This window comes from Micromesistius poutassou (assembly GCF_964030765.1).
Source record: "Micromesistius poutassou genome assembly, chromosome: 17".
In the NCBI taxonomy this organism is placed as follows: Eukaryota; Metazoa; Chordata; class Actinopteri; order Gadiformes; family Gadidae; genus Micromesistius; species Micromesistius poutassou.
This window is the reverse complement of record NC_140287.1, coordinates 14043450-14052394: the sequence shown is the minus strand read 5'-3', so window position 1 is coordinate 14052394 and position 8945 is coordinate 14043450. Positions and strand designations below refer to the sequence as shown.

General features: G+C 38.8%; 1 long non-coding RNA gene across 1 annotated transcript; it reads right to left on the bottom strand.

Annotated features, from left to right (window-relative positions):
• Positions 1-1639: 1639 nt before the first annotated feature.
• On the bottom strand, positions 1640-3904 carry LOC311362723. The gene is made up of 3 exons (XR_014638838.1): positions 3797-3904; positions 2903-2965; positions 1640-1938 (listed from the first exon to the last, which is right to left on the bottom strand). It is a non-coding gene; the product is annotated as an uncharacterized lncRNA (long non-coding RNA).
• Between the last annotated feature and the right edge of the window lie 5041 nt (positions 3905-8945).

The following is an 8945-nucleotide window of genomic DNA, read 5'->3' as shown; positions in this document are numbered from 1 at the left end:
AAAACCATGCACCAAGAGACGGCAGAAAAGACCTCATTAGCGGAGGACCAACGCTCAGGTTCTGAGCCCACAGCCAAGAGGAGAAGGGCCATGGCATCGTGTTGCCCTCGGCGATGGATTTCACAGACGGTTGCCAGAAGCTTGGACCCTCACTTTAACCAGCATCAGCTCAGCTTAAATTGTTGAATTGCATTTCACCATCTGCAAAATGAATCTACGTAAATAATTAAAAGAACAAATAAGGCATGTTTAATGCTTAATCCTTACATATTTTTCACAATTAAAAATGTATGAGAATTAAATGAAGATCAGATAAGATAACGCTAGATATGATTTTTGGTAACACTTTACAATAAGGTACACAGAAACGTAGGTAGTTACTGAGGAACGAATGAGTAACGAATGAGGAACGAATGAGTAACGAATGATGAACGACGAAGTGACAATTACTCAGTAACTACTGAGGAGTTACTGGTAAACAGACCAGGGGACTACTGAGGAACGAATGAGTAACGAATGAGGAACGAATGAGTAACGAATGATGAACGACGAAGTGACAGTTACTCAGTAACTACTGAGGAGTTACTGGTAAACAGACCAGGGGACTACTGTATTCGTTACTGAGTAACGAATGATGAACAACCAGGGGCCCTAAAGTGACAGTTACTCAGTAACTACTGAGGAGTTACTGGTAAATAGACCAGGGGACTACTGTATTCGTTACTGAGTAACGAATGATGAACAACCAGGGGCCCTAAAGTGACAGTTACTCAGTAACTACTGAGGAGTTACTGGTAAACAGACTAGGGGATACTGTATTAATGAATCATTCTGTGAAATAGCAAACTGACCAATTGATTATGAAAGCAACTGAATTTTCCTGGGATTTCACAATTAGTTAATAAATTAACAAGGCACAGACGGGATGATTGTCATATTTTAATAAAGATATTCACAATACATACATTCATATTCACATTTAAGGTTTATTATGTGGCATTAGTAATGTTGAAGGCTTAAAAGCAATTGTCCACCACTGCAGGGCACGCTGAGGGCTGGCTTGGGTCCCACACTGGATCGACTGGTAGAGCTGGATCTGACTGATGAGTTGTTACTCTTTCGCGATCCATTCGTTCACCAGTAGTTAAGCTTTATGAATCATTTGTTTACCATTAGTGAAGCTTTTTGTGTACCTTCATGTAAAGTAATGCATCATACTGAGTTGTTACTCTTTCGCGAACCATTCGTTCACCAGTAGTTAAGCTTTATGAATCATTCGTTTACCAGTAGTGAAGCTTTTTGTGTACCTTCATGTAAAGTAATGCATCATACTGAGTTGTTACTCTTTCGCGAACCATTCGTTCACCAGTAGTTAAGCTTTATGAATCATTCGTTTACCAGTAGTGAAGCTTTTTGTGTACCTTCATGTAAAGTAATGCATCATACTGAGTTGTTACTCTTTCGCGAACCATTCGTTCACCAGTAGTTAAGCTTTATGAATCATTCGTTTACCAGTAGTGAAGCTTTTTGTGTACCTTCATGTAAAGTAATGCATCATACTGAGTTGTTACTCTTTCGCGAACCATTCGTTCACCAGTAGTTAAGCTTTTTGAACCATTCGTTTACCAGTAGTGAAGCACTTTCGGGTTAGTTATAAAACCCCAAACCACTGTTGATGACAATGAGGGATCTACAGCCACTTTAGTTAAAAATGTATACAACATAGGGAAATATATATACATATACTGCGCTCATGACACATAACATATAACATAATAACAGGATAATATAGAAAATATCAACAATTTAAAACACAAACAGAAACAAAAAAAGGCATTTTAAAATGTAACAAAAAAAGGCACTCTAAAAACAAAACAAAAACCAGCTCTCTTCATCTGACACGGCTGTAGCGATCCATCGCCTCTTCTGGGGTGAGGACTGAAACAAAGAAAATGATAAACATGTATTAACAGTAGTATTTTGTCAGGATGATGGTAGTGCAGTTGGTTAGGGGTTTACTAGTATTAATACTATTCTTGTATTAGGGTTATATAGTGGCAAGTTAGTTCTAAATTACATTCTAGAGTAATGAATGTACAGAGGTATAATAATAATAATTATTAAATTGTAATTTCCAGTAGTATCAAGAGTACTGTGAGTGTACTGTCTATTCAAGTAGTATTATCTGTACTCTTTAACAGTAGGTTATTATAAATCAAATGAGCACGACTAGAGAGTAAAGTGGGAGCACTGTATAGTTTAGACAAGTGGTAGAATAAGTGGATTATATTGTTTAGTGTTATTTGAAAGCCATGTTCCTGCTGTAGCTTCATCCATTATGCTGCTTTGAACAGTCATGTTCAGACGTGGCTTTGATATTATAAGCAGACTTGGGACCAGCTGACCACCTAGCTCGTTAAAGAAATGGGTAAGAATTGATCAATTAATCCAGCACCATGACCATAACCATAACCAAAAACTTTTTTATTTTCTACTTAGTAGACTAACTTAAAGTGGCTTAACTGACCTCAATCTAATTCATGTCATTGCTGTTCTAAGTTCCTTCCCATTCCCAAAGCACTTTCCGGTTACGATATCATGTAAAGGTAGATACTTGGTTACTGCAATGTTCAAGTACAAATGGAGTAAATATTACTAGCATCCTCTTGTCTTGGATCCCCTCTAGACACTAGCCTTCAACCAGTTAAGGTGAGCACCCTTATTTTAACATCATAAAACCAGGAAGTAGAAAAGAGGTTTAAAAATAACACTATTATAGTGTTTTCATAGTGACGTTCATCAGTTATTAATCATTATACTGTGTACAACTAAATTTCACAGTCACATGAATCTGAGTATATCTGTTAAGTATGCTTAACATTTAAAATAAAAAATTAATTACCTGCTTCCTCTGCTGCAGTTTGGCTACTGCGCTGTTCGGATTGTTCCCGCTGACTCGATGGCGCTGTAACATTTTGGAGCACAGAAAGAATGGTTGGTGTAAGGGGCTCAAAACCTCATGAAGGATATTGATGAATGCATACAGAGTGACGTTTTTGTTCATTTGAAAATTGTATGGATACCTTAAAAACATATATATACAGTTAGTTAAGAAATAAGGGTTTTATTCACTTTGGGCAATGACATTATCCATTGTCTTTAATGTTATAATATGTAATAATAATATGTATGATCATATGTAATTTTGATTTAAGACAAATCATCATCAACTCATTTGTCATGGTTCCACATGCAGTCCATTGTGTAGAAGACATGTTTGAGAGATTCAGTTGTTAACATTACATACTGTAACTATGGACTAAAATGAAAAGAAAAAAAACAGGGAGAAAGGTATTACCGTAATAGCACTATAACAGTGTAATGTAGCAGTCTTCGGGTTTTTTAGTAGTTAAAAACAACTCCAAAAACTATTCAAAGACGTGGTAACTGGCGCTAACATAATAACTTTACAAGTCCAATTTCAAAGCTTGGACCACATTTTCATCGCATATCGCCTAATTTAACATTAGATAAGTGGTTGAACCGTCGGTCTTTTGACCTAGTTAAGAGTTAAACTTTTGTGTTTGACAGATAATTAAAATTTGCTTGCAACGTCGGCTATCTAGCCAGCTAGCAATCCATTGGTTAGTGACAAGGTTAGCTAGCAAGGCCAAAAAATACGTGATAGAACAGACGTGGTACGATGTCAAATTAGCTCATTTTAGGAAGCTAAGCAATGTGACCGAATCATTACACTCTCAATTAATAATGAAATAACTTTAAAGCATGTACTTACATTCTAACATGGCTGTCTCTACATGTGGAAGCTCTTCCGTGGGCTGCCTTTTTCTCTTACTCTTTCGCTGAGTCTCCATTGTCAAGTCCTTCTGCACGACCTCCTTGCCCATCGACGGAAGAGAGTGGGCGTGTCCGACGCATGGGGTAAAACGATCTGCGTATAACGTGCCCCCTACCCACTGTACACGTCCGTCGACGACAAGGGACGCTCCCGAATTGCATTGTGGGTCCGCATGTGCAAGACAGGAAGACGGTTTGATGTGAAGTTATCATGACCCTGCACGCTGAAGTACTCAGTCTTATTGAGGGAAGACAGACTTTTAAAAAGAAATTAAAATTGATAAAAATGGCTCCAAAAGAAGAAGTTACTTAAAGCCAAAATAAAATGCAAACTCTGCAAAAAGAGCATGAAAATGAAGGAAAACGCAAACGTTGACGGACTGCAGTGGTAAGTATTCTTTTTTGGTACGGTTTTTATCGATGACTTCCTTTGTTTACTGATATGTCATGTTATAAATTCAAGTTCAGTAACATTAATATTTATCATGAAGAAATGTGTTGTCTTCTGTAGGCAGTGCCGACGTAATAAACATAGAGGGAAAACGACGAGGAAGTCAGTGAGGTGCGGGTCACTTTTTGAGAGGAGCAAATTGTCCCTATTCAGCTGGATGAAATACATTTATAGGTAAGGTATGCAGTAGGGCTGTACGGTATGGACTACAATTTATATCACGGTATGATTTGAGGCATATACGGTAATGCCGTATTATATCACGGTATGTTCATTTTATCTTCTAATTTCTATATAAATGTTTCTGAAGGGGTATCATCATCACTACCATCATCCTGACAAAATACTACTGTTAATACATGTTTATCATTTTCTTTGTTTCAGTCCTCACCCCAGAAGAGGCGATGGATCGCTACAGCCGTGTCAGATGAAGAGAGCTGGTTTTTGTTTTGTTTTTAGAGTGCCTTTTTTTGTTACATTTTAAAATGCCTTTTTTTGTTTCTGTTTGTGTTTTAAATTGTTGATATTTTCTATATTATCCTGTTATTATGTTATATGTTATGTGTCATGAGCGCAGTATATGTATATATATTTCCCTATGTTGTATACATTTTTAACTAAAGTGGCTGTAGATCCCTCATTGTCATCAACAGTGGTTTGGGGTTTTATAACTAACCCGAAAGTGCTTCACTACTGGTAAACGAATGGTTCAAAAAGCTTAACTACTGGTGAACAAATGGTTCGCGAAAGAGTAACAACTCAGTATGATGCATTACTTTACATGAAGGTACACAAAAAGCTTCACTACTGGTAAACGAATGATTCATAAAGCTTAACTACTGGTGAACGAATGGTTCGCGAAAGAGTAACAACTCAGTATGATGCATTACTTTACATGAAGGTACACAAAAAGCTTCACTACTGGTAAACGAATGATTCATAAAGCTTAACTACTGGTGAACGAATGGTTTGCGAAAGAGTAACAACTCAGTATGATGCATTACTTTACATGAAGGTACACAAAAAGCTTCACTACTGGTAAACGAATGATTCATAAAGCTTAACTACTGGTGAACGAATGGTTCGCGAAAGAGTAACAACTCAGTATGATGCATTACTTTACATGAAGGTACACAAAAAGCTTCACTACTGGTAAACGAATGATTCATAAAGCTTAACTACTGGTGAACGAATGGTTCGCGAAAGAGTAACAACTCAGTATGATGCATTACTTTACATGAAGGTACACAAAAAGCTTCACTACTGGTAAACGAATGATTCATAAAGCTTAACTACTGGTGAACGAATGGTTCGCGAAAGAGTAACAACTCAGTATGATGCATTACTTTACATGAAGGTACACAAAAAGCTTCACTACTGGTAAACGAATGATTCATAAAGCTTAACTACTGGTGAACGAATGGTTCGCGAAAGAGTAACAACTCAGTATGATGCATTACTTTACATGAAGGTACACAAAAAGCTTCACTAATGGTAAACAAATGATTCATAAAGCTTAACTACTGGTGAACGAATGGATCGCGAAAGAGTAACAACTCATCAGTCAGATCCAGCTCTACCAGTCGATCCAGTGTGGGACCCAAGCCAGCCCTCAGCGTGCCCTGCAGTGGTGGACAATTGCTTTTAAGCCTTCAACATTACTAATGCCACATAATAAACCTTAAATGTGAATATGAATGTATGTATTGTGAATATCTTTATTAAAATATGACAATCATCCCGTCTGTGCCTTGTTAATTTATTAACTAATTGTGAAATCCCAGGAAAATTCAGTTGCTTTCATAATCAATTGGTCAGTTTGCTATTTCACAGAATGATTCATTAATACAGTATCCCCTAGTCTGTTTACCAGTAACTCCTCAGTAGTTACTGAGTAACTGTCACTTTAGGGCCCCTGGTTGTTCATCATTCGTTACTCAGTAACGAATACAGTAGTCCCCTGGTCTATTTACCAGTAACTCCTCAGTAGTTACTGAGTAACTGTCACTTTAGGGCCCCTGGTTGTTCATCATTCGTTACTCAGTAACGAATACAGTAGTCCCCTGGTCTGTTTACCAGTAACTCCTCAGTAGTTACTGAGTAACTGTCACTTCGTCGTTCATCATTCGTTACTCATTCGTTCCTCATTCGTTACTCATTCGTTCCTCAGTAGTCCCCTGGTCTGTTTACCAGTAACTCCTCAGTAGTTACTGAGTAACTGTCACTTCGTCGTTCATCATTCGTTACTCATTCGTTCCTCATTCGTTCCTCATTCGTTACTCATTCGTTCCTCAGTAACTACCTACGTTTCTGTGTACCTTATTGTAAAGTGTTACCTGATTTTTTTTAGGTTATAGGCATCACTGTCGTCATTTTGAAAGTTTCACTGTTTTATACATTAATTGAATCAATTGATTCCTCGGCTATAGGGAAAACCCCATGTGAAGGATACTGTGTGTGTGTGTTGTTTTAGCTTGTGTAAGGCATCACAGACCCCCATAATATAACTGGATTGTTAGAGTGCATTTGTCATCTTTGCATGTCAAATTATGCAATCAGCTGCACAAATTGCATAAAGTGTGAAATAAATACGTCAGTGTAACTTAATGGAATTACTGTCTATGACATCATGTTGTTCCATTTTTATTTAGCAAGTGACCTACAAAGTGCTATGCTACTACATTTACAGAATATCACACTTATTCATATATTATCTGTATGTTATGTGAGTGTTAATCAATTTTAATACATTTTACAAACATGTAGAACGGACAAAAGCTGAATATTCCCATGTCCTGGGAAAAAAAAAACACTCACTGTCACATACACGCACAAGCACAAGCACACACACACACACACACACACACACACACATTAATGACAAAATATATATGATACAGATACAAAGGCATGCACATAAACACCCATACACTGAATTCTGAACCACAAATACTGAATGAAAAGTGTGTTTCAACACAAGAACAGGCTTCCTTGACCAACTACAAGCGAATCTGCCCAATGCAGCTAACATGAGCTGGCTACAGCAGTACAGTGTTTTTCTGTTTGATTAACACCAGTGACCAGGTTAACTTCTGCTTTGCTTGATTTGCTTTAGCTCAGCTAGGGCTAGGCTACTCCTGGAGAGGCTAGTCTAGTATAAGAGGCCTGTTTAGCCGCGCGGTGGGAAGTACGCCTCTGTGTGATTGTAGGAAAACACACAGTCATCCAACATGTGTTGGGAGCAGCTGAACGTGCATGTCGAGCCCCAGGTGATGCTGTTGAGATGATTTAAATAACACTTTCTGTCTTCTCTCTCTTTATTAATACACTTCCCTGCTTCCCCTCACAGAGCCCCGGGGCATGCAGCCACTGCCGCGGCGGCGGCTCAATGAAATTCAGTTTTTCAAAATGAGCAGCGCACTCGAAGCTGATGGTAATCTCAGATGTAGAAATTGGAAAAGTCAGCGCGGCAAAATGTATCCGCAGCTTTTTCTCCGCCAGACAAACATGCAATATGGATTCTCCTTGCAACGCCTGGTCATATTTTATGTATTTGTTATGAGGATCTGGATATTTTTGCTTGCAGTGCACTCTGGGATAGAGACGAGAGCGGGGCATTTGTTCCGTTTTTTTTCCAGTAAATTAACAAGCCCTGGTGGTGGAGGCAGCGGAACCCACTTTTGGCGGGAGAAAAGTAGGAACATCGAATGAATGGTAAAAGGACTGTTGTTTAGTGCGTAAAACCAATTTGTGTTAATGTGTGGAGGTGGATGGCTACGGATAATTGTATTGTGATTCCAAGGTTACCTTTGTGTGTGTCTGTGTGCATGTGTGTGTATTCATGCTTGTGCACAGTTAAGCATGTCTGTGTGTGTGTGTCTGCATGTGTGTGCGTGTGTATTTGTGATTGGACAGTGGCCAGCTACCTCATTCCTCCTTCAAGCATATCTATTTGTTTGCACAGACACAACGACACACACCCCCCCTCCCACCCCGTCGGTTCACACACACACACACACACACACACACACACACACACACACACACACACACACACACACACACACACACACACACACACACACACACACACACACACACACACACACACACACACAAGCAGCACCCGTCTCCCTTAGTTAATGCAGCCCTTCTCCATTGGGAAATACAGCTGCATCAAACGCTGCAGTCCAATCCAACCCCAGCCGCCTGTAGCCGGCCATTATGAATGGCATTATTAACCCTGATTGATTAAGTCCATAACCAGCAGTTAACTACCAACCACAGGGTGAAAGGGCTGTGGATTCTACCGGCATCAGAGGAAAGCAAGAAGAGAGAAAAAAATATTGTGAGATATTGTTTCTCTAATCAGATATTACCTCTGCTCCAACTAATTCAGTTCTCAAAATGAACTTCTTCCTCAATGTGTCTGCATGATGCCCTTAGCAACCACTATGCATACAGCTGCCATGAACAAAATACAGCGTTTAAGATTTCCTAACGTCACATTATACGCTGATGTATTTTGTTATGCTGAAAAAATGCCATTTCAGTGGTTCGCTTTGCGCCGTTTAAGAGTTTAACTATTTACATTCTGATGGTTCACCCTAAAGGACTGAAAATACTATTAGATTGG